General features: G+C 44.7%; 1 protein-coding gene across 1 annotated transcript in view; it reads left to right on the top strand.

The window, feature by feature from the left end:
• The window catches only part of PIWIL4 (piwi like RNA-mediated gene silencing 4), a 323109-nt gene that overhangs the window by 188938 nt on the left and 108417 nt on the right, over positions 1-25754 (top strand). The gene's annotated exons all lie outside the window — the stretch shown is intronic.

The raw sequence follows: 25754 nt of genomic DNA, 5'->3' as shown, positions 1-25754 counted from the left end.
TGACTTCCGACCTGAACTGGTCCTTAAAAAGGGGGTTTTGGAAATTTCCCGAAAAATTTCAAGATTTGCTTCCAAACTTCTAAGCCTTGTAACATCACCAAAAAATAAAATGTCATTTTCAAAATGATCCAAACGTGAAGTAGATATATGGGGAATGTAAAGTAATTACTATTTTTGAAGGTATTACTATCTAAAAGTAGAGAAATTGAAATTTGGAAATTTTTCAAAATTTTGGGTAAATTTGGTATTTTTTATGACTAAAAATGATTATTTTTTACTTATTTTTACCACTGTCATGATGTGCAATATGTGACGAGAAAACAATCTCAGAATGGCCTGTATAAGTAAAATCGTTTTAAAGTTATCACCACATAAAGTGACACATGTCAGATTTGCAAAAAATGGCCTGGGCAGGAAGGTGAAAACAGGCCTGGGGTTGTAGGGGTTAAACAATTCTGGACTATCCATATGATAAATTGCAAATTTTTAAGAGGTGAGGGACCAGAGAACCGCTGAAGGTTTGATAATATAGGGCTGGTAGACCATCAGGGCCAGAGGCTTTGCTTTTAGGGAGGTTTTTCATAGCTAAGGTCATCTCTTCGGGTGTAAATGGGGAACTTAGTGCTTTCTTTTGGGATTCTTCTAGCTTAGGAAGAAGGGTATGTTGGAGGAACTGTTTAATTGGGTGACAGGTGGAAGAGGAGTCTGCCTCCCTTTCTTTCTGGGGGATGTTATAAAGGGCCTGATAATATTCTTGGAATAGCTGAGCTATTTCTTTTGTTGTTAGGGCATGGCTACCATCTGGCCTGGTAATCTTGTTGATATAGTTATGTGCTCTTCTCTTTTTGATCCTATTCATCATGAATTTGGAGGCTTTGTCTCCGTGAGCGAAGAATTTGTATTGTGGATGTAAAAAGAACTTGGCTGATTGTGTGTTTAGATAATTTTTTTATTCTGCCCGAAGATTGCAGAGCCGGGACAACTAGGCATCCTGGAGGGATTTTTTGTGGTGGGTTTCTATTTTTGGGATTTCAGATAACAGGTAGTCTATATGTGCTTGTTCGCCATCTTGGATTCCCGCGGCGAACATTGGAGCAGCGTCGGAGACGGCGGCTCAGGATGGATGAAATCGCTCCAGTTCTCGCAAATCTCGTGAGAACTGGAGCTTCTTCTCCCTGGCTAAGAGCGGAGCACGCTGATTGGTTGCGCTCCGTGCCAGGGAGAAGAAATACACGCCCGGGAGAACTTTTGCAGGCCCGCCCAGTTGAGCCGAATGGCTCATTAGGATAGAAGGCGGGAAATATTGTGGGGGGCACCGTGGACAAACGGGGGCACTGAGTGCAAAATGAAGAACTGAATAAGCACCACCGGGGGCCAGCAAGTAAGGGTATATCTTTAGTTTAACTTGCATTTTCAGGTGAAAGGTCCTCTTTAAATGCACACCTGAAACACACTGCTTCATTGTGTAGCATCATGGGAAATTATAAAGAAATCATCCAAGATATCAGGAAGAGAATTGCGGACTTGCACAAGTCTGGCTCAACCTTGGGTGCAATTTCAAGATACCTGAAGGCGCCTCGTTCATCTGTACAAACAATTATACGCAAGTACAAACCAGATGGGAATGTCCAGCCATCATACCGCTCAGGAAGGAGACGGTTTCTTTGTCCCAGGGATGAACGTGCTTTGGTCCGACATGTGCATATATCAACCCAAGAACAAAAGCAAAAGACCTTGTGAAGATGATGGTGGAAGCTGGTAAGATTGTGTCAATATCCACAGTGAAACGAGGACTGTATCAACATGGGCTGAAAGGCCACTCTGCCAGGAAGAAGCCATTACTCCAAAAGAAACAGAAAAAGACAGATTAATGTTTGCAAATGCACACAGGGACAAAGACCTACATTTTTGAAGACATGTCCTGTGGTCTGACGAAACTAAAATTTAACTTTTTGGCCATAATGACTATTGTTACGTTTGGAGGAAAAAGGGAGAAGCTTGGAAGCCTAAGAACACCATCCCAACTGTGACACACGGGGGTGGCAGCATCATGTTGTGGGGTGGTTCTGCTGCAGGAGGGACTGGTGCACGTCACAAAATAGATGGCGTCATGAGGAAAGAAGATGATGTGGAAATACTGAAGCAACATCTCAAGACATCAGCCAGGAAGTTAAAGCTTGGGCGGAAATGGGTCTTCCGAATGGACAATGACCCGAAGCATACTGCCAAACTGGTTACAAAGTGGCTTAAGGCCCCTTGCAGACGAACGTGTCCGGGTTAGGTCCGGATGCGTCCCGGTGCATTGCGGCAAACCCACGCGAGTAGGTACGCAATTGCGATTGCATTCCGCTGTTCAGTTTTTATCGCGCGGGTGCAATGCGTTTTGCACGCACGTGATAAAAAGCTGAATGTGGTACCCAGACCCGAACTTCTTCACAGAAGTTCGGGCTTGGGATCGGTGTTGTGTAGATTGTATTATTTTCCCTTATAACATGGTTATAAGGGAAAATAATAGCATTCTGAATACAGAATGCATAGTAAAATAGCGCTGGAGGGGTTAAAAAGAAATTAAAAATAATTTAACTCACCTTAATCCACTTGTTCGCGCAGCCGGCATCTCTTCTGTCTTCTTTTGTGAGGAATAGGACCTTTGATGACGTCACTATGCTCATCACATGGTCCATCACATGATCGTTTACCATGGTGATGGATCATGTGACGGACCATGTGATGAACGTGGAGAAGATGAGGTGGAGGTCACAGTAGTGAGCCAGCACTACATATAGGAGAATACAGCACCACATACCTCTCACATCCAGGGACATCTTCTGGGGGACAAGGTGACTAAAAATGGGGAACTGCGCGATTTAGAGTTTTTTTTCTGTTACGGCCTTCACCGAGCGGAAATATTTTTTTATATTTTAATAGCTCACACCTTTTCGGACGTGGCGATATGTAATATGTTTATTCTTTATTGTTTGTAAATTTTATATGTAAAACTGGGAAGGGGGCGAATTAAACTTTTTGTATTTTGGTGGGAGGTTTTTTTTTTTGTTTTTTTACTTTTTATTTAATAACCATTTCTTCCCTTAGGGACTAGAACCTGGATCTTTTCATCCCTTGTGCTATTCCCCCTGATAGAGCTGTATTAGGGTGAACAGGATCTCGCCCATCTCCCTGCTGCCCTGTGCTCTGTGCACACAGCAGCAGGGAGCTGAACATGGCAGCCAGGGCTTCAGTAGCGTCCTGGCTGCCATGGTAACGATCTGAGCCCCAGCAGTGTAATCTGCCACTGCCACCAATGAAGGAGATGAGACCCTGTGGCCACCATATAACAATGGGGGGGGGGGAGCACTGCACCACCAATGATACTAATACTAGGGGGGGGGGGGGGCACTGCGCCACCAATGAATGTAATTAAAGAGGACCTTTCATGGGTCCAAAAAATATGAACCAAGTAGCAGTTCGCCCGCTGTGGCCCCCGGTATTTTCAACATTGAGAGCAAGGAGGAGGAGCCGCCAGTGTCTCTCCTTCTCCCTGACAGCAGCGCTGTCCAATCACAGCGCAGAGCCAGGGAGTTTTTTTTTTCTCCCTGGTTCTGAACTCTGCGCTGTGATTGGACAGCGCTGCTGTCGGGGAGAAGGAGAGGCACTGGCGTCTCCTCCTCCTTGCTCTCAATGTTGAAAATACCGGGGGCCACAGCGGGCGAACAGAGCGGCGCCTAGGAATAATAGTAAGTGCACTTAGATCCCTGGGCGCCGCTTAGCCCCTGCAGTATCATCACCCACCATGAACATGTATCATTCTGGGTCACCACTGCTTCCGAGCACAGCTGACTCTCAATTTGTAGGGACAGCACCCCTTGTGATGTCATCATCCCGACCTATAATGTCTGTCATCGGTCTGTGCCCTGGACATTCCCCACATCATGTCAGTACAAGTCTTGCTCCTGATGAAGGGGATATTTATTTATTTCCCCGAAACGCGTTGAGCTTTGAGCTTTTAGCTTTGATTTTATCCTGCTTCCATACCATTAAAGGAAATTGCAAGAAGTCATCGGGTCTCGGACTGCTGCTTCATCCTAAGACTCTACAGGCGATCCGGGATAAGGAGTATTCCTTTTGGGTGTCTTGAGCTTTATCCCAATAGGAAATCCTCCCTGTGAAGTGAGTGATGTTCACTATTCAATGATTTTAAACTTGAATGATACAATTTAGTGATTCTGATTAACTGTCTATTGCTCGGACTGGCGCCTTCAGGTATATTGCGGTTACTTTTTCTTTTTTCTTGTATTCACGTACTCAGCTTTTGTTTGTGCCTGGAGTGCAGGCTCACAAAGAACCGCTTACGGCAGCCTCTCCTAATTCATCCTCGATCTATATATACTATAACCATCACTGAGTCTACTTTTTACTGTCTAAGAGGTTCCACCCTTTGGCGCCCTGCCTGACCATCTGATTACTTGGAATTTACTCCAAGATCAATCGAGTGGGTTATCCTCCTTTTTACTTTGTTTTTTCTCTTCTTATCTGTATCATAAATCATCATGATACAGTCAGTTTGAGTCTGGGAAGCTGTGGTCAGCCTGGGAGATGCAGCTGATACATAGACGGGCCGATCACAGTCATGTGCATGAGCCCCTATGTAAGGGGCGGGCTCTCACCAGCGCTAGGAATTCCATTGTAGTGTCCCATTATAACGGAATTTTTGGACGAAATGCAAAATGGAAGCCTTTAAGAGGCATTCCGTTTTGCTCCGTCCTAATACTTGTCTATGGGCACATATAGCAGTTCTGCTTTTTCCGTTATTCATGACGGGGAAAAAAAGTGCTGGCGACAGGACTTTTTTTCCCCCTGTCATAAATAACGGAAAAAAACTGAACCGTTATATGTGCCCATAGACGTATTAGGACGGAGCAAAACGGAATGCCTCTTAAAGGCTTCCGTTTTGCATTTCGTCCTAAATTCTGTTATAACTGCTAAGTTCATATTCTTTGGACCCATGAAAGGTCCTCTTTAACTCATTTATACAAGTGTCAGCAGCGGTATCACAGACTCGGCACCCGGCCTCAATAACAGGGCATGCGATCTGCGGCAATTAACCCCTCAGATGTGGCACCTGAGGGGTTAATTGCCGCGGATCGCATGCCCTGTTATTGAGACTGGGTGCCGGGTCTGTGATACCGCTGCTGACACTTGTTTTAATATGTTTTACATTTATTGGTGGCGCAGTGGCCACAGCTCCTCCCTGCTATCTCCCCATTGGTGGTAGTGGCGGTCGCGTCACAGTGGAGAGAGAGGGACAGTGTGCTAGTGAAGAGAACGTAGCCTGCGCAGGAGCACGGCGGTACAGTCGCAAATGGCGACAAGACTAAAAAGTCTTGTCGCCATCTGCAAATTTTAAGCCCCATCTGGAGCCCTGACGACCATAGCAGTGAAAATGACAGTTGAAAGCATTCAGTGCATGTTTGCACACGGAGTCCATGGACGGCAGGTTTCCAATCACCCACCTGTTTATGGCAAAGGAAAGGGGGGCTTCAAAAAGTGACCGACCCCTTCAATAATCTCCATGTGGAATTCAGTAGAAGACCACCACCTATTTGTTTTGGCAGCAATGGTACCCATGACAGCAGCCATCGGCACACTAGCTGTTGTGAAACTACAATTCCCAGCATGCCCTATTGACTTCTTTGAAATTTCGGAAAAAATCAGAGCAAATGTGCATGCTGGGAGTTGTAGGTGCACATCAGTTGGAGTGCTGAAGGATCTCTATCCCTGATATAATATAAAATCAAAACAGCACAACTGCACAATAGCCCTGCAGGCAAGGGATCTCACCGCTTTCCTAAAAAATAATATTACTGCCCCCTATTATCTATTAGATCATGTGTAGGAAGTGCAATCATTCCCATCCATGCCTCACTCATAGGCGTAGGTCCAGTTCCCAATCACAAGAACAGAGGCCCGTGATCCCCAATGAATGGAGCGGCAGAGTGTTGACATCTGCTACATTCATACTGAGGAGCCCAAGCCCCCCATTCTCTTGATTGATCGATTGACTAATTTTCTATCTGTCTATAGCTATTCCTATGATGTCTGAAGTCAATTCAGTTCAAATAAGCCTTATTAGCAGTACTAAACACATATTAGCATTGCCAAAGCAAGTGGGAAATCCCGTATTTTTGGGAGTGTGAGACACCCCAGAGTATAAGATTTATCTGTGATTCAGAGGAAAATGAGAAAAAGAAATATTGTTTATTACACCTCAAATAAGACCCTTAATCCTCATCAGACCTCAGATTAGACCCTAAAAATTAGACCCCAAAGCTGCTTCAGACTATTAGACCTCAAATTAGACTCCCCCCCCAAGCTCTATCAGCCTCAGATCCAAAACCCCTAACTTCTGTTAGCCTCTAATCAGATGCCAATCAGTCTTAGATCAGACCCCCAACTTTCATCAGCCTCTGATCAGACCCCAATCGGCCTCACATCAGACCTCCAACCTCCATAAGCCTCAGATCAGACACCCTTCAAATTCACCCCAGCCTCCATCAGACCCCTATTTGTCTCAGATCAGAACACAATCAGACCCCTACGAGCTTTAGACCAGACCTCAGATCAGACATTCGAAAAATAAACTTACCTCGCTAGCTCTGGGCGGTGCTACCACTGCAGATCCAAGAGTCACGGCTGCCTGGTCTTCTTCCAGCCCGCGCTGCGCTGTGTCCTGACTTCCAATGGCGTCAAGTGGTAGTGTGAGCCTATGTGCAGTACGTCCAGATGCTGTCCTCTCTCAGGACACAGTGTAGTGCTGGGCCCAGAAGACGGCGAGCGAGGGTAAGCAGAGCCAGCGCAGTGCCTCCGTCACCATACGCCTCCTGCATGGTGATGACCACATCCATAATGGAAGCGGTCATTAACACTGTAGTTATTTTTCTCTCAATTTTGGGGGAAAAACATGTCTTATAGTCCAAAAAAAACCATAATAGGTTATGGATGGGGATAGGGATAAGTCCAGGGTGGTGGTATAGTAGTCCATGGCATATCAGGCTCCTCTCAGTCTATGGCAGGCACTGACATATTGTGCTGCTATGACCTTTGTGTTCTACTCTTCCCCCAGTTAGTTTCTCTAACTCCTCCGTGCAGTAAAGTCTGGGCACAGATCAGAAAGTCTCCTGAAGTGAGTGTCGCTCACTGGGTATTTGGGGCAGGAAGTGGGTCTCATCCTCCATGACCTCCTGGTCACACTGCCGGCACAGTCTGCTCCCCCTACACTTTTAGTTCTGTCAGTGCCGCCCAGATTCGATGAGCAGGCTGTGGGCGCTCAGATAGTACACACTGAGGATCTGTCAGTCTCTGGGGTTAGGTAGTTTTTCCAAGTAGGGGTCCAGTTTGTATCAGATTTTTATTTAAATCAGATAATTTTTATTATCAGTATTTTCAATCCAGATTTATTATTTTTTTTGTACAATTAGTAGGTTGTGAACCCTGGACTGTGGTCTGTATTTATTGCAGTGATTGTTGCACTGTACCTGACTGTTCTTCTGGGGTCTGTGTTTACTGGGCTTTGTGTCTGAACCAGGGCCACTCCTGTCTGAACTTCCTCTGAGGGGACGGCACTTTGCAGTGGGACACGGGAGCCTATGGTTCCCATCCCCCCCGTTCAGCCTCATAGGACTCAGGCGACTAGGCCTAAAGCCTATGAGGCAGTAGAACAGAGCAGGAAGTTGCACTGACATCACTTCCACCTCCTCCTTGCTTGAGAAAGATCACACTGATCGAAACGTCACATTTTTTGGTGAAAATAAAGCATTAAGGATCAAGGCTGGAGAGTGCTGCTGTTTTTTGTTACAATTGCACCTCCTAAGGTGGACATCAGATGGCTCAATCACGTGGTCATGAACGCAGGACGTAGTCAGGACGCAGGCGTTCGTGTCCACGTCATGGACTTAGGAGGTCACGGTGATGTCATTGCAACCACCTGTGCAAGGAGTTGGCATTTTTGTCACGAGGGTGTCACGACCTATCGCTGACCCTGTTGTGCCTGGGGTCAGAAGGTCGCAGCAGGTGGCTACTCACTCTGTTTCAAGAGATTGCTCCATGACCTAGTGGTGGGAATGGCTTCCGGTCCAGGCTTTCCTGCTTAGGTTTGCGATCATTTTTGTCCCATTTAGGAATCTGTAGCTTTTCCTTTCGGCTGTTCTCTGTCAGCCACTCCCAGCTACTGTATATTCTGCCTTTCTGCTTCCCTTCTTATCAGATCTTCTATTCTGACCTCTGGTGGAGTTGGAGTTGCTGTGGAGCTGTTGGAACTGGTCGGATCTCCGGTTCTCTCCTGTTTGTTGTCTCCCTTTGGGGATTGTTTATGGTGTTTGTGTTGTTTGTCCTTTCCCTGTTGTTACCCTGGTGTCAGTGGTGAGGACTAGTGCTCCCACCGCCCTACTCACTACCTAGGGCTTATTTCAGGGTAAGCCAGGGATAAGGCACGTGATCGGCGTACGGGTTAGCAGCCCTTCTAGGGTCGTCAGGGCAGCCAGGTGCTAGTGCTGGGTGAGTTAGGGGTCACCACTCCTCCCTCTCTCTAGTGTCAGGGTACTCTCCTTCCCTCCGCTCTGCGCCGCACGTCTGTTACCTGCCATATCAGACGTGATAATTTTAGGCCTCAGTCGGGGGCCTGCTTCACAGCCGGCAACATAGAGCGGGACACAGGTATATATTGTGGGGGGGGGGGGGGGGGTTTTGTTTGTTTTTTAATATGTATGAAAAGTAGATACATAAAGATAGATAGATATGAGATAGACAGATATCAGCTATCTATGTATCTTGTGATAAATAAATAATATAGAGGCTCACCCATCTGTTAATATGGATATGGTGCACCTGACCTAATTGGAATCAATAAATGGAACAAATGTAAAGTTAAATTAATTACGACGGGCACTCATTATCTACAACCACCCAAGGACGACAGGTCATAAAAGAATCACATTTATTACTATATAAACCTAATAAAAACGCACAAGGTACAAAAGTACAGAAATAAAATGATGCATATATTTACTTTCTATTGTGGTTCAAGTTTAGTATCTGTATAACTTCCTGCTGTATCTTTATGCTGGTATATATCAGATTGATCACATGATTAACCCTTAGTGGACATTGTAACCATAATTTTAACCATTTATACGGCTCTTCTCAGCGCGGACCCATCTATACACCTATAAACCATCATTGTCTGCGATTTATCTATTTACCATTGATGAACTACTCACCTTCTATATTGATGAACTATTGATTGGTTTTTGGTCCCAATTCTGTGGCTACATTTTCTTCATTTTTCCTTTGTGGAAGATTTTTTGGTAGATCTCTATGTGATCAATCTGATATACATATATCTGGACCACAGCATATAGATACAGCAGGAAGTGAATACAGATACTAAACTGGAACCACAATAGGAAGTAAATATACCGGTATGTATCATTTTATTTCTGTATTTTTGTACTTTTATACCTTGTGCGTTTTTACTTGTTTTTATTGTTTTTTATTAGGTTTATATGGTAATAAATGTGATCCTTTTGCGACCTGTCGTCCTCGGATGGTTGTAGATAATGAGTGCCTGCCGTTATTAATTTAACTATCTATGTTTCTACACTGAACAAAAATATAAACGCAACACTTTCGGTTTTGCTCCCATTTTGCATGAGCTGAACTCAAAGATCTGAAACATTTCCTATATACACAAAAGACCTATTACTCTCAAATATTGTTCACAAATCTGTGTTAGGCCTCCTGCACACGACCGTATGGCTTTTTCAATGTTTTGCGGTCCGTTTTTCACGGATCTGTTGTTCAGTTTTTTTGTTTCCGTTCCGTTTTTCCGTATGGCATATACCGTAATTACATAGAAAAAAATTGGGCTGGGCATAAAATTTTAAATAGATGGTTCCGTAAAAACGGAACAGATACGGAAGACATACGGAGTACATTCCGTATGTGTTCCGTTTTCTTTGCGGACCCATTGACTTGAATGGAGCCATGGAAAGTGATTTGCAGGCAATAATAGGACATGTTCTATCTTTCAACGGAATGGAAATACGGAAACGGAATGTATACAGAGTACATTCCGTTTGCTTTTTTTGCGGAACCATTGAAATGAATGGTTCTGTATACGAACTAACTGTATACGGAACGCAAAAGACGGCCCGTAAACGGAACAAAAAACGGTCGTGTACAGGAGGCCTTAGTGAGCACTTCTCCTTTGCTGAGATAATCCATCCCACCTCACAGGTGTGGCGTATCATGGTGCTGATTAGACAGCATGAATATTGCACAGGTGTGCCTTAGACTGCCCACAATAAAGGCCACTCTGAAATGTGCACAGTTTTGCCTTACTGGTCAGAAAACCAGTCAGTATCTGGTGTGGCCACCATTTGCCTCACGCAGTGCAACACATCTCCGTCACATAGAGTTGATCAGGTTGTTGATTGTGGTCTGTTGAATGTTGGTCCACTCCTCTTCAATAGCAGTGCAGAGTTGCAGAATATTGGCAGGAACTGGAACACGCTGTCGTATACGCCGATCCAGAGCATCCCAAACATGCTCAATGGGTGACATGTCTGGTGAATATGCTGGCCATGCAAGAACTGGGATGTTTTCAGCTTCCAGGAATTGTGTACAGATCCTTGCAATATGGGGCCGTGCATTATCATGCTGCAACATGAGGTGATGGTCGTGGATGAACGGCACAACAATGGGCCTCAGAATCTCGTCACGGTATCTCTGTGCATTCAAAATGCCATCAATAAAATGTACCTGTGTTCGTTGTCCATAACATACGCCTGCCCATACCATAACCCCACCACCACCATGGGCCACTCGATCCACAACGCTGACGTCAGCAAACCGCTCACCCACACGATGCCACATACGCTGTCTGCCATCTGCCCTGAACAGTGAAAACCGTGACTCATCCGTGAACAGAACGCCTCTCCAACGTGCCAGACGCCATGAAATGTGAGTATTTGCCCACTCAAGTCGGTTACGACGACGAACTGCAGTCAGGTCCAGACCCCGATGAGGACAACGAGCATGCAGATGAGCTTCCCTGAGACGGCTGGTCTCAGACGATCATGTAGGTGAACATGCTGGATGTGGAGATCCTGGGCTGGTGTGGTTACACGTGGTCTGCGGTTGTGAGGCCGGTTGGATGTACTGCCAAATTCTCTGAAAGGCCTTTGCAGATGGCTTATGGTAGAGAAATGAACATTCATTGCATGGGCAACAGCTCTGGTAGACATTCCTGCAGTCAGCATGCCAATTGCACGCTCCCTCAAACATTGCTACATCAGTGGCATTGTGCTGTGTGATCAAACTGCACATTTCAGAGTGGACTTATATTGTGGGCAGTCTAAGGCACACCTGTGCAATATTCATGCTGTCTAATCAGCACCTTGATATGCCACACCTGTGAGGTGGGATGGATTATCTCGGCAAAGGAGAAGTGCTCACTAACACAGATTTAGACAGATTTGTGTACAATATTTGAGAGTAATGGGTCTTTTGTGTATGTAGAAAATGTTTCAGATCTTTGAGTTCAGCTCATGCAAAATGGGAGCAAAACCGAAAATGTTGTGTTTATATTTTTGTTCAGTGTATTTGTCTATCTCCTGTCTATCTATCTATCTATCTATCTATCTATCTATATCTCTCTGCTTTTGTGGCCTTGACATAGTAGGGGTCATGGTAACAGACTACAAGCAAACACTGTGTAGTCGGATCCTGCAGTCATACTCCCATCTAGCTGTCCCCTACTTTCTGGTAACATATATAGTAGAAGAGAGATGGAGGTAAGTCTGACTATAGGACCAGATTACACCAGACTTTGGGTGTCATTTATTAAGACCGGCGTTTTACGCGCCCGTTTTAATAATTCTTTGCACTGGGAGTGGATCCGCCAAAGTTACGGTATGTAGAAGTACCGGCCTGTACATAACTTCCGAGCATCCAGCGCCAGTCTAAATGTAAGACGGCTTCCTTTGTGCCGCAATCTGCGTCAGCAATATGCCTAATATAGGCATATTTCTGATAGTAAATGACCCCCTTTGTTTGTAGCTTTGTTACCATGACAACCAGAACAAGACTTTTCCCTCCCTAAAGCGCACGTTTAGCTATACGCTTAAAATCTACTTCCCTGTACACCGCTGACTTCTCCGCGGTGTACAGAGTACACATTTTATCAATGGGGCCGCAGCGCTGTGAACCGGAGGTTTACTAAATCCTGGCATAGCACACGGGTACCCTGTAAACATGTACTGTGCCAGGATTAGCTGAGCGGAGCGGGCTCCTGCTTCTGCCCGCTCTGCTCAGCTAAGGCTACTTTCTGCACTTTCGCCTTCCGCTATTGAGATCCGTCATACGATCTCTACAGCGGGGGGGGGGAAACGCTTCCGTTTTGTCCCTATTCATTGTCAATGGGGACAAAACTGAACTGAACGAAAGTGCACCAGAAAGCAAGCAGCGTTTTTCTGTCTCACAACGTAAGTCAATGGGGACGGATCCGTTTTCTCGGACACAATATTTTAGAGATAATACAACCGGATCCATTAATAACGGATGCAGACGGTTGTATTATCGCGAAGGAAGCGTTTTTGCATGACGGGTGTGAAAGTAGCCTAATCCTGACATAGCACATGTTTACAGGGTGCCCATATGCTATGCCAGGATTTAGTAAACCTCCAGGGGGCACATTGCTGTTCCTGCCCTTACTCCCTGCGCTGTGGCCCTATTGATAAAATGTGTTCTCCGTACACCGCTGAGCAGTCAGCAGTGCACAGAGAAGTAGATTTTAAGTGCACAGGGAAAGGTGCGCTTTAGGGATGATAAAGTGTATTAAAAATATATATATATAAAGTATATTACAAAAACTGTTATTAGGGAATTAGAGACATGTTAACAAACATTTATAGAAAAGTTTAGTTACTTTTTAAAGAGGGGCAATGCAATGGCGTGGAGAGCACTGCGGTAAGTTTATTTCTCTAATTATAAGCCTAACGTCACCCATTCCCCTTAGGAACCCAACACAATCAGAAGGTCCCCTTAGTGCCACCTCACAATAGTAATGCACCTTACTGCCCCTCAGACAGTATTATGCCCCCCAGACAGATAGATGCTGAGTTATTGCCTATCCTCAGAGTTTGATGCCACCTTAGTGCCCCCCATGCAGTATGATGTTCCTTAGTGGCCCCCTTACAATAGTATGATCCCTCAAAGGCTATGTACACCTTTGAGGGCATTTTTATTTATTATTGCATTGTACTTATTTGGAGCTAAAAAATCTTTTTTTCTTTTTTTTAAATCAGATAATTTTTATTTAGTTTCATTCAAGTAAAATGACCATACAAAGTGCAGATCAGAAGTTTACAATCAAGCAGCGTCAAAGGACATAATACAAAATCATAACATAACATAGTTACAATAATATAAAAGTTAAATACTTTCAAACAAACACAACCCCCCCCCCCCCCCCCCCTGAGACAGATTTAGAGTATTACAGAGGATTGTCTAATCGAATTATGGCTCCAATAGCCGATAAATCTCTACATATCCAGATGTCTAGAGCAAACTCTATCCATAGCGATCACAAAAATTCACTCAAATTTGATGACACACCCAACACACATCCCTTATGCGACTCCTATCCCTCTAGACTCTAGAGAGAGCTAGCGAAGGACTACAGTCGTGGCCAAAAGTTTTGAGAATGACACAAATATTAGTTTTCACAAAGTTTGCTGCTAAACTGCTTTTAGATCTTTGTTTCAGTTGTTTCTGTGATGTAGTGAAATATAATTACACGCACTTCATACGTTTCAAAGGCTTTTATCGACAATTACATGACATTTATGCAAAGAGTCAGTATTTGCAGTGTTGGCCTTTCTTTTTCAGGACCTCTCAATCAACTTCTGGGCCAATTCCTGACTGATAGCAACCCATTCTTTCATAATCACTTCTTGGAGTTTGTCAGAATTAGTGGGTTTTTGTTTGTCCACCCGCCTCTTGAGGATTGACCACAAGTTCTCAATGGGATTAAGATCTGGGGAGTTTCCAGGCCATGGACCCAAAATGTCAACGTTTTGGTCCCCGAGCCACTTAGTTATCACTTTTGCCTTATGGCACGGTGCTCCATCGTGCTGGAAAATGCATTGTTCTTCACCAAACTGTTGTTGGATTGTTGGAAGAAGTTGCTGTTGGAGGGTGTTTTGGTACCATTCTTTATTCATGGCTGTGTTTTTGGGCAAAATTGTGAGTGAGCCCACTCCCTTGGATGAGAAGCAACCCCACACATGAATGGTCTCAGGATGCTTTACTATTGGCATGACACAGGACTGATGGTAGCGCTGACCTTTTCTTCTCCGGACAAGCCTTTTTCCAGATGCCCCAAACAATCGGAAAGAAGCTTCATCGGAGAATATGACTTTGCCCCAGTCCTCACCAGTCCATTCACCATACTTTCTGCAGAAGATCAATCTGTCCCTGATGTTTTTTTTGGAGAGAAGTGGCTTCTTTGCTGCCCTTCTTGACACCAGGCCATCTTCCAAAAGTCTTGGCCTCACTGTGCGTGCAGATGCGCTCACACCTGCCTGCTGCCATTCCTGAGCAAGCGCTGCACTGGTGGCACTCCGATCCCGCAGCTGAATCCTCTTTAGGAGACGATCCTGGCGCTTGCTGGACTTTCTTGGACGCCCTGAAGCCTTCTTAACAAGAATTGAACCTCTTTCCTTGAAGTTCTTGATGATCCTATAAATTGTTGATTGAGGTGCAATCTTAGTAGCCACAATATCCTTGCCTGTGAAGCCATTTTTATGCAACGCAATGATGGCTGCACGCGTTTCTTTGCAGGTCACCATGGTTAACAATGGAAGAACAATGATTTCAAGCATCACCCTCCTTTTAACATGTCAAGTCTGCCATTTTAACCCAATCGCTGAAATGATCTCAGCAGGTCCTTTAATGACAGCAATTAAATGCAGTGGAAAGGTTTTTTTGGGATTAAGTTAATTTTCATGGCAAAGAAGGACTATGCAATTCATCTGATCACTCTTCATAACATTCTGGAGTATATGCAAATTGCTATTATAAAAACTTAAGCAGCAACTTTTCCAATTTCCAATATTTATGTAATTCTCAAAACTTTTGGCCACGACTGTACATACCCCTGATCTATCTATCCATAGGCCCCAGATACTTTCAAATTTGGACAGGCAATTACATTTAATGTATACCCCTCTCTCCATTCTTATTACAATGTTCAATCTTGCAATAAATTCAGCGATAGTAGGAGGAAGAGGCTGTATCCATTTGGCGGCCAGTGTTTTACGCGCTTGATATAATATTCTATTAATTCCAGTGACAATATATATTCTTGTACATTATCAGTATCAAAGATACCAAGTATACACGTTCTAGGATTCAGTAAAATATTTTGCACTATATATTTTGTTAACTAGAGATATTACATCGCTCCAGTACCGTTTCAGGGCACTGCGGCTCCACAACATGTGGAATAACCCAGCCTCCTTCTCCTGGCATTTCGGACCGTGGAGTCATTTCTATAACCAATTTTAAATAGAAAAGCTGGGGATTTGTACGTCCTGTTGACCATGTATAGTTGTCATAATATAGGCGCTTCACTAAGGGACAACTTTGGGGTCAAGGCCAGTATCTCCTCCCACTGGGTATCTGTTATCACACCCACATCCTTTTCCCATTGCAGTTTTACTTTCAGAGGAAACTTTTTCAGATACTCTCCTAGGAGCTCCAGATATATAGTCGAAATTGCTCCTTTCACCGAGCCCACTTCATTGATCTTTCCAAGTGTTCGATTAGAGGTAAACTGCAGTGACATCTTTCTGGCCTGTGCACCAAGGGCATGTCTTAATTGCAAATATTTGTAAAAATGCACGGTAGGTAGATTAAACTCTGAGCATAATTGCGGGAACAGTTTCAAATTACCCTGAGCGTATAGCTGACTAATTTTCCATATGCCATTTCTTTCCCATTGGGAAAACCCTTCTAAGCAGGATAATTCTGACAGGGCCTTATTACACCATATAGGTGAAATGTCCATTAATCCTGAGATTTTCAACACTTCTTATCTCATATCTTCCTCATGAGCCCAATAATCGGGATCCAAAAACGGAACAGGAGGAGAACACCCAGATGCCCACTCTATAAGCTTACCACTCCTTCCACCTCCTCCAACTACACTCCAGCTTTTAAAATGCTGCGCTTGAGCGGCTACAAAGTATAGAAAAGGATTAGGTAGAGCTAGGCCACCCATTTCCTTACTCTGCAGAGTTTCATATTTGATCCTACTCCTATCTTTTTTCCACAACACAAACCGGAATTTTTTTTGAATCTTGTAGAAGTAGCACATGGGAACCCAGACAGGTGCGTTGTGGAGTATATATAAAAGTTTTGGCATCAAAACCATTTTCAGCAGATTACCCCTACCAATTAGAGATAAGGGGAGTTTATGCCATGATATCGCTTTAAGTTTAAATTTGGCAAGTATAGGTATTATATTGTCAGAAATATACCTATGAGGGTTGGTTGAAACTTCAATTCCTAAATATCTAAAAGATGACACTACTTTAAGGTTTGTATGGGTAAGAGAGAGAGATTGCGGGAGAGGGGATAATGGGAAATCCACAGATTTATCCCAGTTAATAAGCAGACCAGGCTGGTTACCGAAATCTGAAATAAGCGATATTATGGGGTTAATGGAGGAGGCTAGGTTTCCCACATATAACAACATGTCATCCGCGTAAAGCGATACTCGTTCTTCCATTCTCCCTCTTTCAAAACCTTGAATTAATGGAGTAGATCGGATTAGACATGCTAGCGGCTAAATTGCCAGTGCAAAGAGCAGAGGGCATAGAGGACAACCTTGCCTCGTACCTCTCTCCAATTCCAGTACCTGGGATACTCCACCATTTATTCCGAGCTTAGCTCTAGGCTGATCATACAGTAGTTTAACCCACTTAATGAAACAAGTACCAAATCCCACCTGTAACGGACCGTTTCAGCAGACAAGGGGTTAAAATCCGTTTAGGCGATGTCCCCTTTCTGAGAGACAGGCACAGCTACTGCAGAACACCAAACTCCCGAACTGGATACAAAATAGCACTCCAAACTGGAACCTCACGAATAGCTGCTAGCAGACTAACAGGAATCAGCTTACACTCCTGGCAATCAGTCTCTAACAGCATACAGCGGATCCCCCCAATAACGAGACAAGGCTCCGTGTTGAGGGTCAAGCAGTGGTCTCCGGTGCTGGCACACCCAGCCTGTTTTTTTATTACAGTTGTTGCAATTACAGGTCCGCCCACAGGGAGGTATAAAACAACCAAGCCCATCTGGTGTACACGCCCCTAGGGGACCAGAATCAAGACTTGTGACATAGGACAGATATGCAGCACTGTAGGATACACAGAGACAATACATCCCCACAATGCATCATGGTTTCCTCCTCTCTGCCCTGGAGACACCCGAGGCGTAATCCAATTATCTCTCAAGACAAAGAGAAGTCACCAATACACATGTGCAGACATCACCCTTTAAACACACAATGGGACAATGGCACAATAGAAACACACCCAGCATTTTCCTCCCAAGCTGACAAGTTACACTTCTTATAAATTGTTACAACTTTGTGAGTTTACATTGGCCATACATATAACTTACATCAATTTAAACAGTATAACTTGGGGACAAACCTATCCAAAATTCACTTGAATAGGTTCAGGGGTTTAAAAGTTAGTATGGGCCATAATCCTGAGGCAAGAGGCGGATAAACAGGCCTCTCCAAAACCCAGTGGCGAAGTTGGTTTCGCCACACCACCTTTGACAATACAGTCCCAATAGTCCCACTCGACGCTATCAAAAACTTTGGCAGCATCGAGACAGACCACAGCACTACAATCTCCCCCCTCTGTTTCCAGCTGAAGATTAAGGAAAAGACCCCTAAGATTAAGGGAAGTGGATCTGTGGCATAAAACCACATTGATCCTCATGTACAATAGCGGAGATAACTCCTAGCAATCTATTAGCTAAGACTGTGGCGAGTATTTTAATATCCGCGGTCAGTAGTGAAATGGGCCTATAAGAGTCAACTAAAGTAGGATCTTTACCCGGCTTTGGGATTACAACAACCACTGCTTCTCTCATCGAGCTCGGTAAAGTACCTGTGTTATAGGAATCCTGATATACATTCAAGAGATGTGGGAGTAATAAATCTTGATGTTTCTTGTAAAATTCCCCAGGGAGGCCATCCCCACCCGGGGCCTTTTCATTTGGGAAAGAGCTCAGTGCTAACTCTAGTTCTTCTAGTTGAATATCTCTATCGAGAAGTTCCCTTTGTTCCACAGAGAGGGTAGGCATTACAATTTCACTCAGATAACAATCCCTGTCTTTTGAGGTAACAGTCAACCTAGACTTATAGACGTCCTTAAAGTGAGCATGAAATGTCCCAACTATGTCCTCATCCCTGGTAACCAGGACACTATTCCTGTCTCTGACAGCTGTCACACAGGAGGGACCTGATTGTGCTTTTACAATGGTAGCCAAGAGATGGCCGGCACTCTCACCTTCCATAAAATATTTCTGTGCCCTGAAGAAGCATTTAGCTCCTGCTTTATCAATCAGATGTTCTTTCAACAGATCTTACTCCAGTTATTAGTAGTCTCTGGTGTCAGGTTTGCAATATATTTCACCTCAGTTTCCAGCACTCTATTAGACATTTCAATTGAAAGGGCCTTATTTTTAGATTTGTGTATACTCATTTCTTTGATATATATCCCTCTAACATACGCCTTTAAGGCTTCCCATACCATTGATACATTGGCTGAGCCAACATTAATGTCAAGGAATTATTTTAAGCCTTCAGATATTTCGTCGCCCGTGTCTACCAGCTGAAGCCAGAATGGGTTCAAACGCCACACAGGCCTCGGGCCTTGTTTTCCATTTCCCAGCTCCAATGCTACTAAAGTTTGTGAATGGTCAGAGATACTCCTAGGAAGATAGGAAGCCTCTCTCACCCTATCCAATAATACAGGGGACCCCAATATTAAATCAATTCTGGACAGAGAGTTATGTGAGGAGGAGTAACATGAGTACTGTTGTACTCCTGAATGTTTTGTTCTCCAAATATGACACAGGTCAATTTCCATGAGTAATCTGCTCAGTGAGGTAGGAGATGGTCCCAGAGTACCCCCTCCTGAGTGAAATTTGTCAAGGGCTTTATCAAGATACATGTTTAAATCCCCTACCATTAGGATAGGAATACCTGGATATTTAGCAGTAAAGTTTTATACTTTTTTTTAAAACCTCACATGAGTATGGAGGGGGAATATATATAGTGACCAAAATCATACGGAACTGAAATATAGTTCAATCAAGACATATGAACCGTCCCTCAGTATCAATGCATACTTCATTGGAAGTGAATGGAAGACTCCTATGTACAAGGACACAGACTCCCCTTGATTGAGTGGAGTATGTAGAATGAAATTCATGTGCCATCCATGCTCTGTGTACAAGGTGCGTCTTATCTGAAGTAAGATGGGTTTCAGACAAGCAGAGAATAGCCGGCTGATGGACTTGCAAAGCATGAAGTACAGCATTACGCTTAGCAGTCTGGCCCATCCCCCCTATATATTCCAAGCTATAACCTTAAGGGTCCCCATCATCAAACCAATTCCAGAATTGTAGTCGGCTGTTACTGCGATCTCCTATAGCGATAATACTAGGCCTCATATGCCACTCGCCACCTGTCTCAAGTATTTAAAAAAAAACGCCCACTTCCCAACATAATAACAGTAAAACAAAACGACATTTCTCTTATCAAGAGGAGAACTGGGGTATTAAAAATACCTGAACTCTAATATAGCAATCAGTCAAAACTGTCAATAGGTCAGCTATTACAGTAAGCATACTTGGCACTGAACTCTGGCAAAGCATATTTCTAATACCAAACTCCTACTCACTGCTATTACAGAGATATAAACATTATAACTAACAGTTGTATGTGACTCTTATCCACAGTAGGTATGTGCTCTATTCTGCCTCCCATTATTTTCATAAGCTGTCTTGCTGCAAGAACATTTGAACTGTAGAGCGGCCTAGCAAGTCTACTATTATAACTACAGTAATTCCTGCAAGAAAACGGAGGTAGTCATTAAACGTTACTGAAGGCACATGGGGAACTCCGGAATTTCCACGCAGATCCCCTTCATGCGCATCCAACCACTGGCATGCATCTTCAGGATTATCAAACATATGAGTCTTATCTTTTGCAACCACCCGCAATTTTGCCGGGTATAACATTGAGTAAGGAAGCTGCAGAATCCGCAGCCTTTTCTTAATGTCCAGAAAACGAGCACGTCTCTTCTGAACTTCAGCAGAAAAGTCCGGGAATAAAGAGATCCGGCTACCATTTATAGTGAGATCCGTACAGTCTCTGGCACCTCTCAGGATGGCATCTCGGTCCCTGAAGTGCAGAACTTTAAGCAATAGTGGTCTCGGTGGTGCCCCTGGTGGTGGAGGGCGAAACGGTACACGGTGAGCACGCTCAACAGCAAAAAACGGGGATAGTTTATCTTTGCCAAACTTTTCTATTATCCACTTTTCTACAAATGTAACGGCGTCCGACCCCTCTGCTCTTTCAGGCACTCCAATCATACGGACATTACTACGTCTCAGCCTGTTCTCCATGTCATCCCCCCAAAATAATTTTTTTCAGTTGGTCTTTATTAACAATATGGAGCCCTTTTCTCTGCCTGTAGATTTTTTTGTCTTTTATGTCATCTGGGGAGCTGAAGGACTCCTTATCTCTGCTCTCTGACATTATAAACACTCATTATAGCTCATTTCTTATCTTACTGAAATAAGTGTTTATGACCTCTTATTAGTTTAGCGATAAGAGTTATTAGATGACCGGCACAAAGTTAAAGTACCAGTCACACAGCTAGAAAAAACTGTTAACCCTTTATGACAGAATGGCTCAATATTTTTAATTAGGGATGTCCCGATACCATTTTTTTAAGACTGAGTACGAGTACCGATACTTTTATTTAAGTACTCACTTTTATTTAAGTATACCGATACTAATTCTAACAATAAAATACACACACACATGTATTTTCTGACCACTGACCAACCAAAAGCCCAAAAACAGAACTATAACATTCCAAGGAGACCTTACACTGAATTGGCGCCACAAAGAGACATTATACTGTATGGGGGCCACAAGGAGACGTTATACTGTATGGGGGCAGCCACAAGGAGACGTTATACTGTATGGGGGCAGCCACAAGGAGACATTATACTGTATGGGGGCAGCCACAAGGAGACGTTATACTGTATGGGGGCAGCCACAAGGAGATGTTATACTGTATGAGGGCAGCCACAAGGAGACGTTATACTGTATGGGGGCAGCCACAAGAAGACGTTATACTGTATGGGGGCAGCCGCAAGGAGACGTTATACTGTATGGGGGCAGCCACAAGAAGACGTTATACTGTATGGGGGCAGCCGCAAGGAGACGTTATACTGTATGGGGGCAGCCACAAGGAGACGTTATACTGTATGGGGGCAGCCACAAGGAGACGTTATACTGTATGGGGGCCACAAGGAGACGTTATACTGTATGGGGGCCACAAGGAGACGTTATACTGTATGGGGGCAGCCACAAGGAGACGTTACACTGTATGGGGGCAGCCACAAGGAGACATTATACTGTATGGGGCAGCCACAAGGAGACGTTATACTGTATGGGGGCAGCCACAAGGAGACGTTATACTGTATGGGGGCATCCACAAAAAGACGTTATACTGTATGGTGGCAGCCACAAGGAGACGTTATACTGTATGGGGGCAGCCACAAGGAGACGTTATACTGTATGGGGGCAGCCACAAGGAGATGTTATACTGTATGGGGGCAGCCACAAGGAGACGTTATACTGTATGAGGGCAGCCACAAGGAGACGTTATACTGTATGGGGGCAGCCACAAGGAGACGTTATACTGTATGGGGGCAGCCACAAGGAGACGTTATACTGTATGGGGCAGCCACAAGGAGACGTTATACTGTATGGGGCAGCCACAAGGAGACGTTATACTGTATGGGGGCAGCCACAAGGAGACGTTATACTGTATGGGGGCAGCCAGGCAGCCACAAGGAGACATTATACTGTATGGGGGCAGCCACAAGGAGCCGTTATACTGTATGAGGGCCACAAGGAGACGTTATACTGTATGGGGGCCACAAGGAGACGCTACTGTAAGGAGTCAGGACAACAATTTTTGAATCCCCTTCTCAGTATAATAGTCTTGTGGCCATCATACAGTAATGTATATTTCTTCTTGCCCTAATGCCTGCTTTTAGAGATCAATGTGCAGCTTGCAGGCAGGAAGGGAAGGACCAGGGCCATAGAAGACAGACACAACACCTTTATTTATTTCTGTCTGTGACCACTTGGGCTGGTTAGAATCTTCTAACTAAGCTTTATACACTTACTAAGGTCGGTTCCTATAACTTTTAAAACTACTGGCAGGCGAACTCTGTTTGAGGAGGCCGGAGGGTGTCTGGACTCTGGAGAGGCATTTCGCTCTCAAGTGAACTGAAGGTCAAGAGGGACTGGCTCCTGGCAAACACAGCTCTGCTGCAGTGAATGCAGTGAAGCAGACTGTGCTGTAATTACAATGTATAGTTATTGCAGGGACTCAGAGAATCGTCTGAGAGTTTATTAGTTAAAAGAATCGAATGAGTCAGAGACTGTGTCACCGAGTCCCTGCCAGACTTCCTGCTCTGCTACACTGCTGCATGCACCCTGTACACACACAGCTCCGCTACATGCTATACTAATGCCGCCCCCCCCCCGGACGGACTTGTCGGGAGACAGGGAGCCGCAGAGCAGGAAGTCTGGCAGGGACTCGGTGACACAGTCTCTGACTCATTCGATTCTTTTAACTAATAAACTCTCAGACGATTCTCTATGTCCCTGTACGACTCCCCTGTGCTGTCAGTCAGTGCTGGCTTCCTCTGATTGGTTGGGGGGAGGGGCGGGGCTAGCTTTCACTGTAGGCTCCTATTACACTGCCTGCTGCTGCCTCTGAAGCTGTATAGCTGTACGAGATGCAGGGGCAGGCCGCGGACGGACACAGACACATAGAAGCGGCGCACAGGTATCGGCAGTGGTATCGGGGACATTTGCACGAGTACATGTACTCGTGCAAATGTCCGGTATCGGTACCGATACTGGTATCGGGACATCCCTATTTTTAATAATTGAAAATATGATTTTTAGGCAAAAATAAGTTTGATGCAATCCTAAAAGAAAAGAAAAATTGCCTCGAAAGGTGCACATAGCCTTTATAAGTGCCTCCACACGGTGAGGTCCCCTTTTAAAGTCCCTACACAAAGTCATGGCATCAAAGTGCCCACCGCACTTTTTGATGTCCCCTGATGTGCCTTCCACACACTGTGAAGCGACCTTGAAGTGGCCCCCAGAAGTGCAGGGGTCTTGACAGCTGTGGTCTGCCACATAAGCACTTCTGGCCTAGAAAATATGTTAAGCACAATTAGGGAGGCGGAGCTATATCTGGAGGAAATACCTGGAGAGGACGTCACTCAAAAAGGGATTAAGGGTCTATTCACACGTCCGTAATTTGGATCCACATTCGTTCTGCAATTTGCGGACCCATTCACTTTCAATGAGGCTGGAACGGATGCGAATCCGCACTTCCGCATCCGCATTTTCGGGATCCGTTTTTTCGGGATCCGCAATTCTGTTCCTGAAAAAAATAGAACATGTCCTATTCTTGTCCGCAATTGCGGTCCAGAAAAGGCATTTTCTATTATAGTGTCTGTGATGTGCGGATCGCACATTGCAGGTGTCCGTGATTTGCGGATCCGTAATTTGCGGATCCTCAAAACACATACGGATGTGTGAATGGACCCTTAGAGGACGCGTCAAACTGGGTTAAACCCCTGCACCCAACCGGCGGAAGTATGGAAGGCAGCCTGCTGGTCTCAAAAAGGAGATAGAAAAACATTCTCTAATCAATAAGAGTGTAAGAGCAGTATGATAAGTCACCAGCATTATTTATTTCTAAGAAGTGGAGTTCAGTGGAGGTGGACCAGAGATGTTACGTGGTCTCCTACAGTCTATTAGAAAGTCCCTATGGATCAAGTAGGTATTTGGAACCTGGAGAAGAGATACCCGTTATCAGGTACCAGTTGTAGGAAGCAATATCAAGTCCCAAGGCCTGGAGGAAGCCATGCAGATCAGATAAGTCTTGTAGGCCTTGTAGATGCAGGGGCGAAAGTGTGTCCTCCACCTGAAGGTGATGTTCTTCGGTTAAGAGGTAGGTGGACATAAGGCAGCCTTGCAGATGCAGTTGTTGTTGACAAGTCTTCTTTTGAGGAGAAGAAGACAATTTAGCAGATCAGGAGGTCCAGAGACTGACTCAGGTGCTACATCCTCAGAACACGCATTTGGAAGATGGGCTGGCAATCTTTTAAAACAATCATGGATGTTACTCACCTCCCCAATGTGATGATACCCAGACCGCGCTGCACTCCACCTCCTGCTTGTGTACTCGACATGCCAGGATTTGGGTGGAAATGCTACTCTGCTAGTCATTGGATGATGGGCGTCATTGCCGCAGCCAGTGAGTCCACAAGCAAAAAGTGGAGAGCAGCGGGGCCCAGGCACCGTCAGAGCAGGAGCGACAAGGTAATTGAGTAATATCCTTTATTGTTCACAGACTTTTCATGGCTCCAGAATACCCCTTTAATTTCTTATTGAGAACATCTGTGGATCTTTTCTATTACAGTGTGAAATATATATGGAGGAAAATCTCTTTAATCTACAATTATGGAAATTTTGCTGCATGTAAAAGTCACTTACCCGGGCAAACTCCAAACACTGTTACAGCAGTTTTCTTTTTTTCTTGGCGGTGATGACAAAAGATGGAGATTATGTTTTTCTGCTCATTTAAAAGCAGTCCCTGCAGCAAAGGGGACAGCGGGGGTTGTACTGGAGCCACTGGGCGATGCAGGCCTGGTGATACATATGGCCGCAGGACAGGGATGTCACCTTCTCGCCCTTTGTGTACTCAGTCACGCAGATGATACCACTGTGATGGTAGGGTCTTTAGCCAGTCCGCCCCTGGAGAGTCTCTGGACTCTAATAGAACCCCTTTCACATTGACTCTCATTGTTTCTGCGCTATAGGTATTGATGACTTGTTCTCAGGATAGGTCTTCAATATTAGATCACTTTGGGGATCAACACCCGGCACGCCCAATGATCAGCTCTTACAGGCTGAGTATATTGAGGGAAAGCTGACGGCTCCATACACCGAATAGTGGCCATGCCGGGGCACTGCAGCTCAGCGTCCATTCAAGTGAACGGTAGCTGAGTTTCAGAAACGACATGTAGTACAGATCCTTCTGCTTCCTCTCTGTACACCGTCACTATCCGGTGACACGGCAGTCCGAAAAGGCTGATCAGTGGTGGTCCGATTATTGGATATTGATTACCTATCCTGAGGATGGTTCATCAATATCTGTAGCTCAGAGAACCCCTATAAACCATGATAGGAATTATCAACAAGAGACTACAACTGTGATTCTGTGGTCTGTGCTCTCTGAAGAGCTCATCACATCTCTGTGCGGTCCGAGTGTAGAACG

The sequence above is a fragment of the Bufo bufo genome, chromosome 3, assembly GCF_905171765.1.
Source record: "Bufo bufo chromosome 3, aBufBuf1.1, whole genome shotgun sequence".
NCBI lineage: Eukaryota > Metazoa > Chordata > Amphibia > Anura > Bufonidae > Bufo > Bufo bufo.
This window is presented reverse-complemented; position numbering and strand designations above follow the sequence as displayed.